This window comes from Phaseolus vulgaris, chromosome 8 (assembly GCF_000499845.2).
Source record: "Phaseolus vulgaris cultivar G19833 chromosome 8, P. vulgaris v2.0, whole genome shotgun sequence".
NCBI lineage: Eukaryota > Viridiplantae > Streptophyta > Magnoliopsida > Fabales > Fabaceae > Phaseolus > Phaseolus vulgaris.
The window spans coordinates 28,613,923-28,622,513 of NC_023752.2; the positions used below are offsets into that span (position 1 = coordinate 28,613,923).

General features: G+C 29.1%; 1 non-coding gene across 1 annotated transcript; it reads left to right on the forward strand.

Moving 5' to 3' along the window:
- The first annotated feature begins 7,780 nt into the window (after nucleotides 1-7,780).
- Nucleotides 7,781-7,940, forward strand: LOC137827369 (U1 spliceosomal RNA). The gene has a single exon (XR_011083746.1). It is a non-coding gene; the product is annotated as a U1 spliceosomal RNA (small nuclear RNA).
- The last annotated feature ends 651 nt before the right edge of the window (nucleotides 7,941-8,591 follow it).

Here is an 8,591-nt window from a genome sequence, read left to right on the forward strand (position 1 = left end):
TATATTAGCTCTTGGGTGGATGCTTATTTCAATGTCCACATTTAAGTGTTTTTGTCACGTTTTAAACGTAAAATAGAGTTTCCCATATTTTGTCACCTAATTTTTTTATAATAAATAAGAATAATATGAAGTGAACAATGGTTCAAAATAAAATATTTTTTAATTTTTTTCAGCTTCTTTCTTCTCCTTCTTTTCATCATTCATGTGTCTTCTCTTCTCTTCCATTTTCATCTTTTTTTTTCTCTTCTCTCACTTTCTCACCGTCTATCTCTCTTCTATTTCTTGTCTTTCTCATACCATTTTTTTCCTATCTAATAATGAAAAATAAAAATAATCCCGATATAGGATTTTGCAGCACCCATATTTACTTATCTAGCAACTTTTACCGTAGTGCGTGTCCGGGTTGTGACAACTGAATGTACACTCTTTTTCGTTTTTATTTTATTGTTATCCAGTTTTTAAAATTAAGTTATATAATTTTTTAATTTATTATTAAAAAATAAAAATGTAATGAATTTATTATATTTAAACCAGTGCGTATTTTATCCTTAAATTATATTTATTTTATTGGTAAATATTATTAATTTTACTAATTATTTAATTGATGTATATTTTAGATTTAATTAAGTTTTTACTCCTCTTAAATTTAAGAATTTTTAATTAAGTTTCTCTTAAATTTTTGTTAATATTTTCTATTCATTGAATAGAAAGTTGATATTTTTTAATTAAAAAAATAAAAATTACTTATTATTTTACATTATTTTTTATTATAATATTATTTTATATTAGAAAATTTTATATTTTTTAACATATGAAGAAAATTATATAATATGAAGAAAATTATACAGTATATGGGATAAGTCTAGTTAAGGGAACAGTTAAACACAATGACTCCATTAAAAACTATAAAAGTTTTAAGTACTAAGTAGATAAAAAATAAATACTCAATTAAAAATTATAAAATTTTTAAGATAATCAATATATAAAAAAGTTGATAGGAACTTTATTTGAAAATATCAAAATTTATGAGCGATTTAAAATTTCATTAAAACATATTTTATAATTAATAAATATTCATAATTAAATTTCAATTATTTAATTAATAAATATTATTAAATTTAATAAAAGTAATAATTTTATTATCTATTTAACTAATAAATATTTCAATAAATTTATTGTAATCAAAGTTGTAAATGTTAAATAAATAATATAATAAATAATATTCATTATATAATTAATATATGCATAATAATAATAATAATAATAATAATAAAAAAGTAGAAACAGTTTAAATAAATAAATAATTGTTACTTTAAGATAATTAATTAGATCAATAACTCAATCATTAAAACCTTATTTACAATAGTAGTGAGTAGTGACTTGTTTAACATCATCGAGGATTACTACTAGGAGAAGAAAGATAAAAAAAAAAGTGTTTAATAGTTGTATATAAAATGTAGGTATATATATATTTACCATTGTTAAAAAAAAAATTATATAATTAGATGTAATGTAATCTTTATATTTATATATATATATATATATATATATATATACTGTGCAAGAATATTTTAAAAAGTTTATAATTATATAATCCCAAATAAATGAATTGTACGATTCAACATATTAATATAAACAAATAGATATATGTATTTAGAAAACAATCCAGACCTACATTTCTATTTTGTATATATTTATATATTAACACACGATGATAATTGTGAGTCTGCATAATCTTCCGGCAAGTTTGTTTATGATTTATTAAAGGGAGATAATGCAGGGGATTGTTCGAGGATGTTCAATTTTTTATGGAAGATTAAGACTTTTCCTTCAGCTCATGTCATTGTTTGAAGGATGATTGAAAACAAGATTGCTACCAACGTTAACCTGGAGAGACGAGAAGTTCAGATTGAGAGCAACATTTGTTGTTTGTGTAGGGTGTTAGAGGAATCGACATGTCATTTGTTCTTCGGTTGCAAAGTCTTTTGGCTAGCTTGGAATCTTTGTTACCCTTGGTTAGGAGTGAGTTCGATAAATTTTCTCTCTCTTGGGTCACATTTTGAGCAGTTTAAAATTCTTGATGCGACCACTTTAGTTAATCTTATTTGGGATAATGTTTGGATTGCCTTGGTAAGTGAAATTTGGAGGCATAGGAATAATTGTTTATTCAACGGAGGATCGTAGACTATTCTGAAGTCTTCTCCTTGACACAGGTTAAGATTTGGTCTTGGATCTCGTCAAAGGTACCTTCAGCGAGTTTCGCATTCTCTAATTGGTGCCTATAACCCCTGGTATGTATGTACTCAATTAATAGTTGCTAATAGGGTATGTTTATTTTGTTTTGTAAGAGGGTTGGACCACCCCCAATATAAACAAATAATAAAAGTTTAGTTTTTGTTGGGAATCTGCCAACAAAATTATAATCCATTAAGCAAAATTTGGCCAGTAAAAATAATATTTCCTCAAACAATTCATTAGGCGAAGTTTTAGTCTATTGAAAATAATATTTTGCAAAAAAATTGGATTTTCTATTGGAGTGAACAAAATAGAACTCATTAATTGAAATTCTCACAAAAAAACTTATTTCATCACTACTCTTAACAGTTTTGAGATCCACTTTTAGACTATGCAGAAAAATTTACATTTATGTAGAATCTCAAACTCAACCCAACACCTAAAATTAGAAACATTTAACTATAGTTACAAAACATCTATGTATCATGTTCAATTAACAAAAATAATGCAAAAAATGTATATTGCATTTGACTATCCTAAACCCCGCTAACCATACCATTTCACACCTTTTCCACCTTTTAACTCAAACAATTTCATTTAAAACTTTATATTTCATTTCCTTAGCATACCAAAACTCCATACATAAATAAGTCATAAATTCAACATTTATAATACAAAAAAAAATACTAATTTCACATTCTTCACAACCATCAAACATCATACATGAACATAAAATGACATCATTTACACTAAATTCAATAAAATCCAATTTTCACTTTTCTACTTCTCATAACTTAAAACAATAACAAATTGAATTTCTCCAAGCCCTCAAAAAGACTCAAAACCATATTGTAAACACACATAATAATTAAATAACAATCTACCTTTTCTTAGCATTACTCCTATGCCCCTAAAAAAGAATAAAAACGTTGAACAAGGTTAATGAGATCCTAACTTGCTCCTAGAAAGTCGAATTGTAAAGTCTAATATATCACCAACTATCTAAACTATCATAGATGAATCTACTCAACTCATATATCATATGCAAGCACATATATTTATGCATGCAAACAACATTAGACAAGAACAAATTGAGATTTGAGGATATAAAAACTTACTAAAAAATATGACTAGATCAAATTATCCTAAATTTTGTTACCTTCTAATTTGTGATTATGATTAGAGAAATATGAGAAGAGGTCTCAGGATTTTAGAGAGAAGGTAGAGAGAATGTGAAGGAAATAAGTTGAAAGAGATTGTGAGATTTGTTAAATTAATCACTAAATAGTTAAAATTATAATTTATATACTAAACATAACTTAAAGTTTAACCTTTATAATTTTTAAAATAGTTTATATGTAAAAATTGGGTCTTACATTCGCCAACAACTGAACTTCCATCCCATAAAATTCACTTACTAGAAAAAAGGAAAGGATATGTCTCACCCATCTTGTATTCCAATTCCCACATACAAGTTTTGGAATCCCAGAACACCTTAATCATATTGATGTCTCTACTATGCAATTGCCTAATCTCGTGATCTTCAATCCTTACAAGTCTAGCATCAAAAGATAAGTCATATATGATTTGAACTATATTGACTCTAAGACATGGCGGGTCTGATACACATTTTCTTAGCTAAGAGATATGAAACACCCTCTATGCAAATTTGCCAAAGGTGGAGGCTGGTAGAGTTCTCCTTAGCTTCTTCCAAAGTCTTCAGATTGGAATGATTTTGTTGAAGGGAGAAGACATGGCAGCGAAAGATAGGATAAAAATTGGGTCAAAAATGGGTTTGGAACAATGGGTGTCGTAGGAGAATGGTGTTAGGAGGGAGGTTAGGCCAACATTCTAATTATCTCTAAGGCTTCTACAGGTCGCTTTACCTGGCTTTAAACAATCACTGAAATAGAACTTGAGGTTCCACGTCTTGAATTTCTAGCCGATAGGCTTCGTCGCCCAACACTTCTATGAACCTGTATGGTATAAAAGTTTGGTGTTGTACTACCCTTTACTGTCTAGCTACGGTAGGACATAATCATTTGTCATTCTCGACTCATGAGTTCTGACAAATCTGTCAAAGTGTTTGATTTTTGTTGCATATTGTAGATCGTGAACCAGTACACTAGGTAAGTTCCCAGGAAAGAGAGGTGTGTCACCAATGGACGCACTTAAACACCAAGTTTTTCCTTGCCAGAACTTTCCTAGACATGTACATTTACACTACTACGCTCTATATCCAGTAACAAGAATAACTTCTCTTCTGTGAGAGATCATGATAACAATATCACAGCAGATTTAAATGATAATTAATCATTGACGTCATCTTCAGAACAACATGATAACATATTTTTACATATCCGTTATTTCCATAATAATATGATAACATATTTAAACAATAATAATTATATCTTTCATCTTCAGACTAATATCACAACAAACTTAAAAGATAATAATCATTTATGTTATCTTTGGAATAACATGATAACAAGTTTACATATATATGTTATTTTCATAATAATATGATAACAAATTTCAACAATAACAATGATATCTTTCATATTTAGAATAATATCACAACAGATAAAATATCTCTTTATCTTTTATCTTCAAAATAATATCACAACAGATAAAATATCTCATTATCTTTTATCTTCAGAATAATATCTCAACAGATAAAATATTCCTTTATCATTTATCTTCATAATAATATCACAACAGATAAAATATTTCTTTATCTTTTATCTTAAGAATAATATCACAACAAATAAAATATTCCTTTATCATTTATCTTCATAATAATATCACAACAGATAAAATATTCTTTTATAATTTATCTTCATAATAATATCACAACAAATAAAATATCTTTTTTATTTTTTATCTTAAGAATAATATCTCAATAGATAAAACATTTTTTTTATCTTTTATCTTCAGAATGATATCACACAGATAAAATATCCTTTTATCTTTTATCTTAAGAATAATATCACAAAAAATAAAAATTTCTTTATCTTAATTACCTTATTTGGACTGACCAGCATCTGAGTCGAGCTCACGACTCGCCTCTTGGGTCCAAACACCGAGATGATCTCCCCCAAACACTTGTGTCGAGATGACGAGCTCTCTTGCACGGTACACATGCCCCCCGTCTTACCTGTCACTAGGTAATCATTTACTCACGGGGCACCCATACTCGAGGGGTCGTACTGACACCGACCTAAGTCGACATGTCGTGTGCTAATTTAAGTAGATCAACAAAACTTAATCATCACATTGTTCAAAAAGAAAGCATTAAGCAAGAATATCTTAGCTGAAATACAACTTGAGGTTTGCCACATTCCGCGCTTGAGGAATGGCCTCAACTAGTCAGCCTTGGCTTCTTCGTTTGCCGCTTGGAGGGCTCTCATGGTCTCCATGATTTGCTGCAAAGTGGGGTCCTTTCTCCCTTCAGATCCCAGTGGACCTTGCCTCGTATTCCTCATTACGTTAGAAAACTCAAACACAACTGTGGATGGGATCAGGTTTTATCGGGCCCCACGGTGGGCGCCAAATGTTCTTGCCGGTTGAATTGGTCGTCGGTTGACTCTGATGGAATCTGTTCTTCCCTTTGTTGCGTTGGAACACGACTCCGTTGAAATAGAAGGGACCCTACCTGTTGATTGCACTTCGACGATTAAGTCAGTACAAGGCTTATAAGAAATAAGAAGTAACTAGTTTCAGTCTTAGAAACAACATACCTTTACCTGGAATCTCAAGTCCCTTTTATAGCCTACCTCTTATAACAACTTTCTATTACGAGAGTATCATCTAAACTGAAAGCCTATGCAATAGAAAGATATTTTGTTTTAGGTCACACTCTCTTAGTGCCGCAACTGAACAAAACCTTTACTCTCTAGAGTGCATAAAATCTTAATAAAAGGTACCAACTCATGTACCAGCTTCAAGGGTCCAATATATTTCACGTAGGCACCTTCAGCGAGGCGCTACGCATCATGCATGCAACCTAACTCATCGTGCCCTAGCACACATAGACTTAGGTTTAGAGAAACATTTTGCTCGTACTAGACCCATACGCACTAAGCGCACCCCTAGGTCCATTAGTACCCCTTGTTGTTCGCTTAGGCCTTGTGCACAAAGGGTTATGTTAAGTATACAAAAAAAGAGTTAACAAACACATCTTGGCTCCAACCTCATGGCCCATCAACTCGACCCAAAAGCCGAGCTGACCCATCTGAGACGGATGCTGAGCTCTGAGTGCTATGGTCCAATACAATACCCTTTTCAGGATTGACATACATGCATGTTAGGATATATGTTGGTGTGGAAGAAATTAAGCTTATCCTTTAAGAGATCTTTGATGTATATACAAAAAATTTAGGAGATTTGCTTTGTAAACATGAAGATGAAAGTATTCCCTATAATATAAAAATAAACATATGTAGATTTTCATGAAGTACAACATTAACTTAAGACTTTGTGTATATCATTTGATTAAGACTTTGTTTATCATTTGCTAGATAAAACGTCTTACATAATTTATTTGAAAAATTATCGTCTTAAAAACAAAACATATTTATGTTTGTATATTCTAGTTAAACAACATTTAATAAAAAAATATAAATGGTCTATTGAAGTTTACTCTTATAATAAAAATTATCGACAGAAACATTCATTGATAATGTCAAAATTACCTATGAAAATAATGTATTCATCGACAAAAATCAATCAATAATATTAAAGTTACCTACAATGATTTATCCATCGATAAATCATATTTTTCAACAAATTATATTTTAATAGAAATTTGTTGGTAATACTATTTCTTTTTGTAACGGCAAAAGATCTTAGATAAAAAAAATAACATATAAGCTTCTTTAATTTATTTTATGACAAACTTCTCCCTTCACACTTGTATAACGGATTGAAGATGATAATATTATGTGCTCCATTGAATACATTTACCTATCTTAATGATCACATCAAAGTTGAAAAATAAATGAAAAAAAAATCTTAATAGATCTTATATCAATATCTTTGAACAATTGATTTCTAGTCAATTTTACAAACTATCAATAATTATATATATAAATCATTTTCGTTATTGTTTTTCCTGTGGGGGTATAGAGGGTTTCGTAAATGATTCTGTTGGTTGTTGGCCAGCATTCTAGTTTCGGAAGACACTGATCTGAGCCAATATCTGAGTACATGAGGGAAATCGTACATTGAACGAAGCTGTATTAATTTAAAATTTGATAAAGTACCATTATCAGACGATTTTGTTATATAAAAGATAAGAGACTTGGTGGTTCGAAGCTTCCTGCTAATATTCAAGTCATGAATAGAGTTGTAGAAGTTAGCTAAACATAGTACAAGATCTTTGTGACCCTAATTCTACTAGCTTCTCATAGCATTTTAATAAGGATACTGTTTACTTCATTCATTATGGTGGGTATAACCCATTTTTAATGCACGTGGATTTTAAAAAAATAGTAAGTTCTTTAATAATATAATATTTAAAAATTTTAGATGTACAATTTTTCCTCAACTTATCTGGATGGGTTAATGGATGATTAACATGGCCTATAACCTAGAACAATGATATTCATTACACATTGAAGGAGTGTTTTTTTAAAGTATGTCCAAGTAACAAAGTCTACCCCATAATTTGTGTCTTATGGGGCTTGCGTTCGTGCAACCCCTATAAAGAAAAAAAATGTACATTTTTCCTTAAAAAAATATAAATTTTGCATTATATTTCTAATAAAATTTTATTTTCCTTTTGGTTTTATATTTAGGATGATAAAAAAATCTAAAATCACTTAAAAAAATACAACATAGTGAGAATGGAATATAAATAAATAATTTTTAGAGACGAATGTAAATATTATAAGAAGTAAAAGTCAACGAATGCAAAATTTATAAATTTTGTTGGACTAAAAATATATGTTATGTCGGGAAGGAAGAAAAAATATACAACAATTTGGTGTATACCCGTTCATATAATCTTAGTTTGATATACCACTTTTATTCACAATTGTTTTGTACAACAACACAGCATATTTATAACCTGTGATAGATCTATATTTGTCATGTAAATATTGGAATACTACAATATATTTAAGTTTTTACATCGGTCAGAGGAATGTATCAAACTAATAAATTTAATAATGGAAAGAAATAAATTTCTCATCAACTTGTATAAAACATGTGACCATCTCTAATAAAAATTCATTGCGATGAAGAAATAAGAAAATAAAAAAACACGAATATGTATGACACAAATCTCTAAACATAAGAACAAAAGTCACGGTTATCCAAATCAAAGAAACATACATATTATAATTAATAAAGAG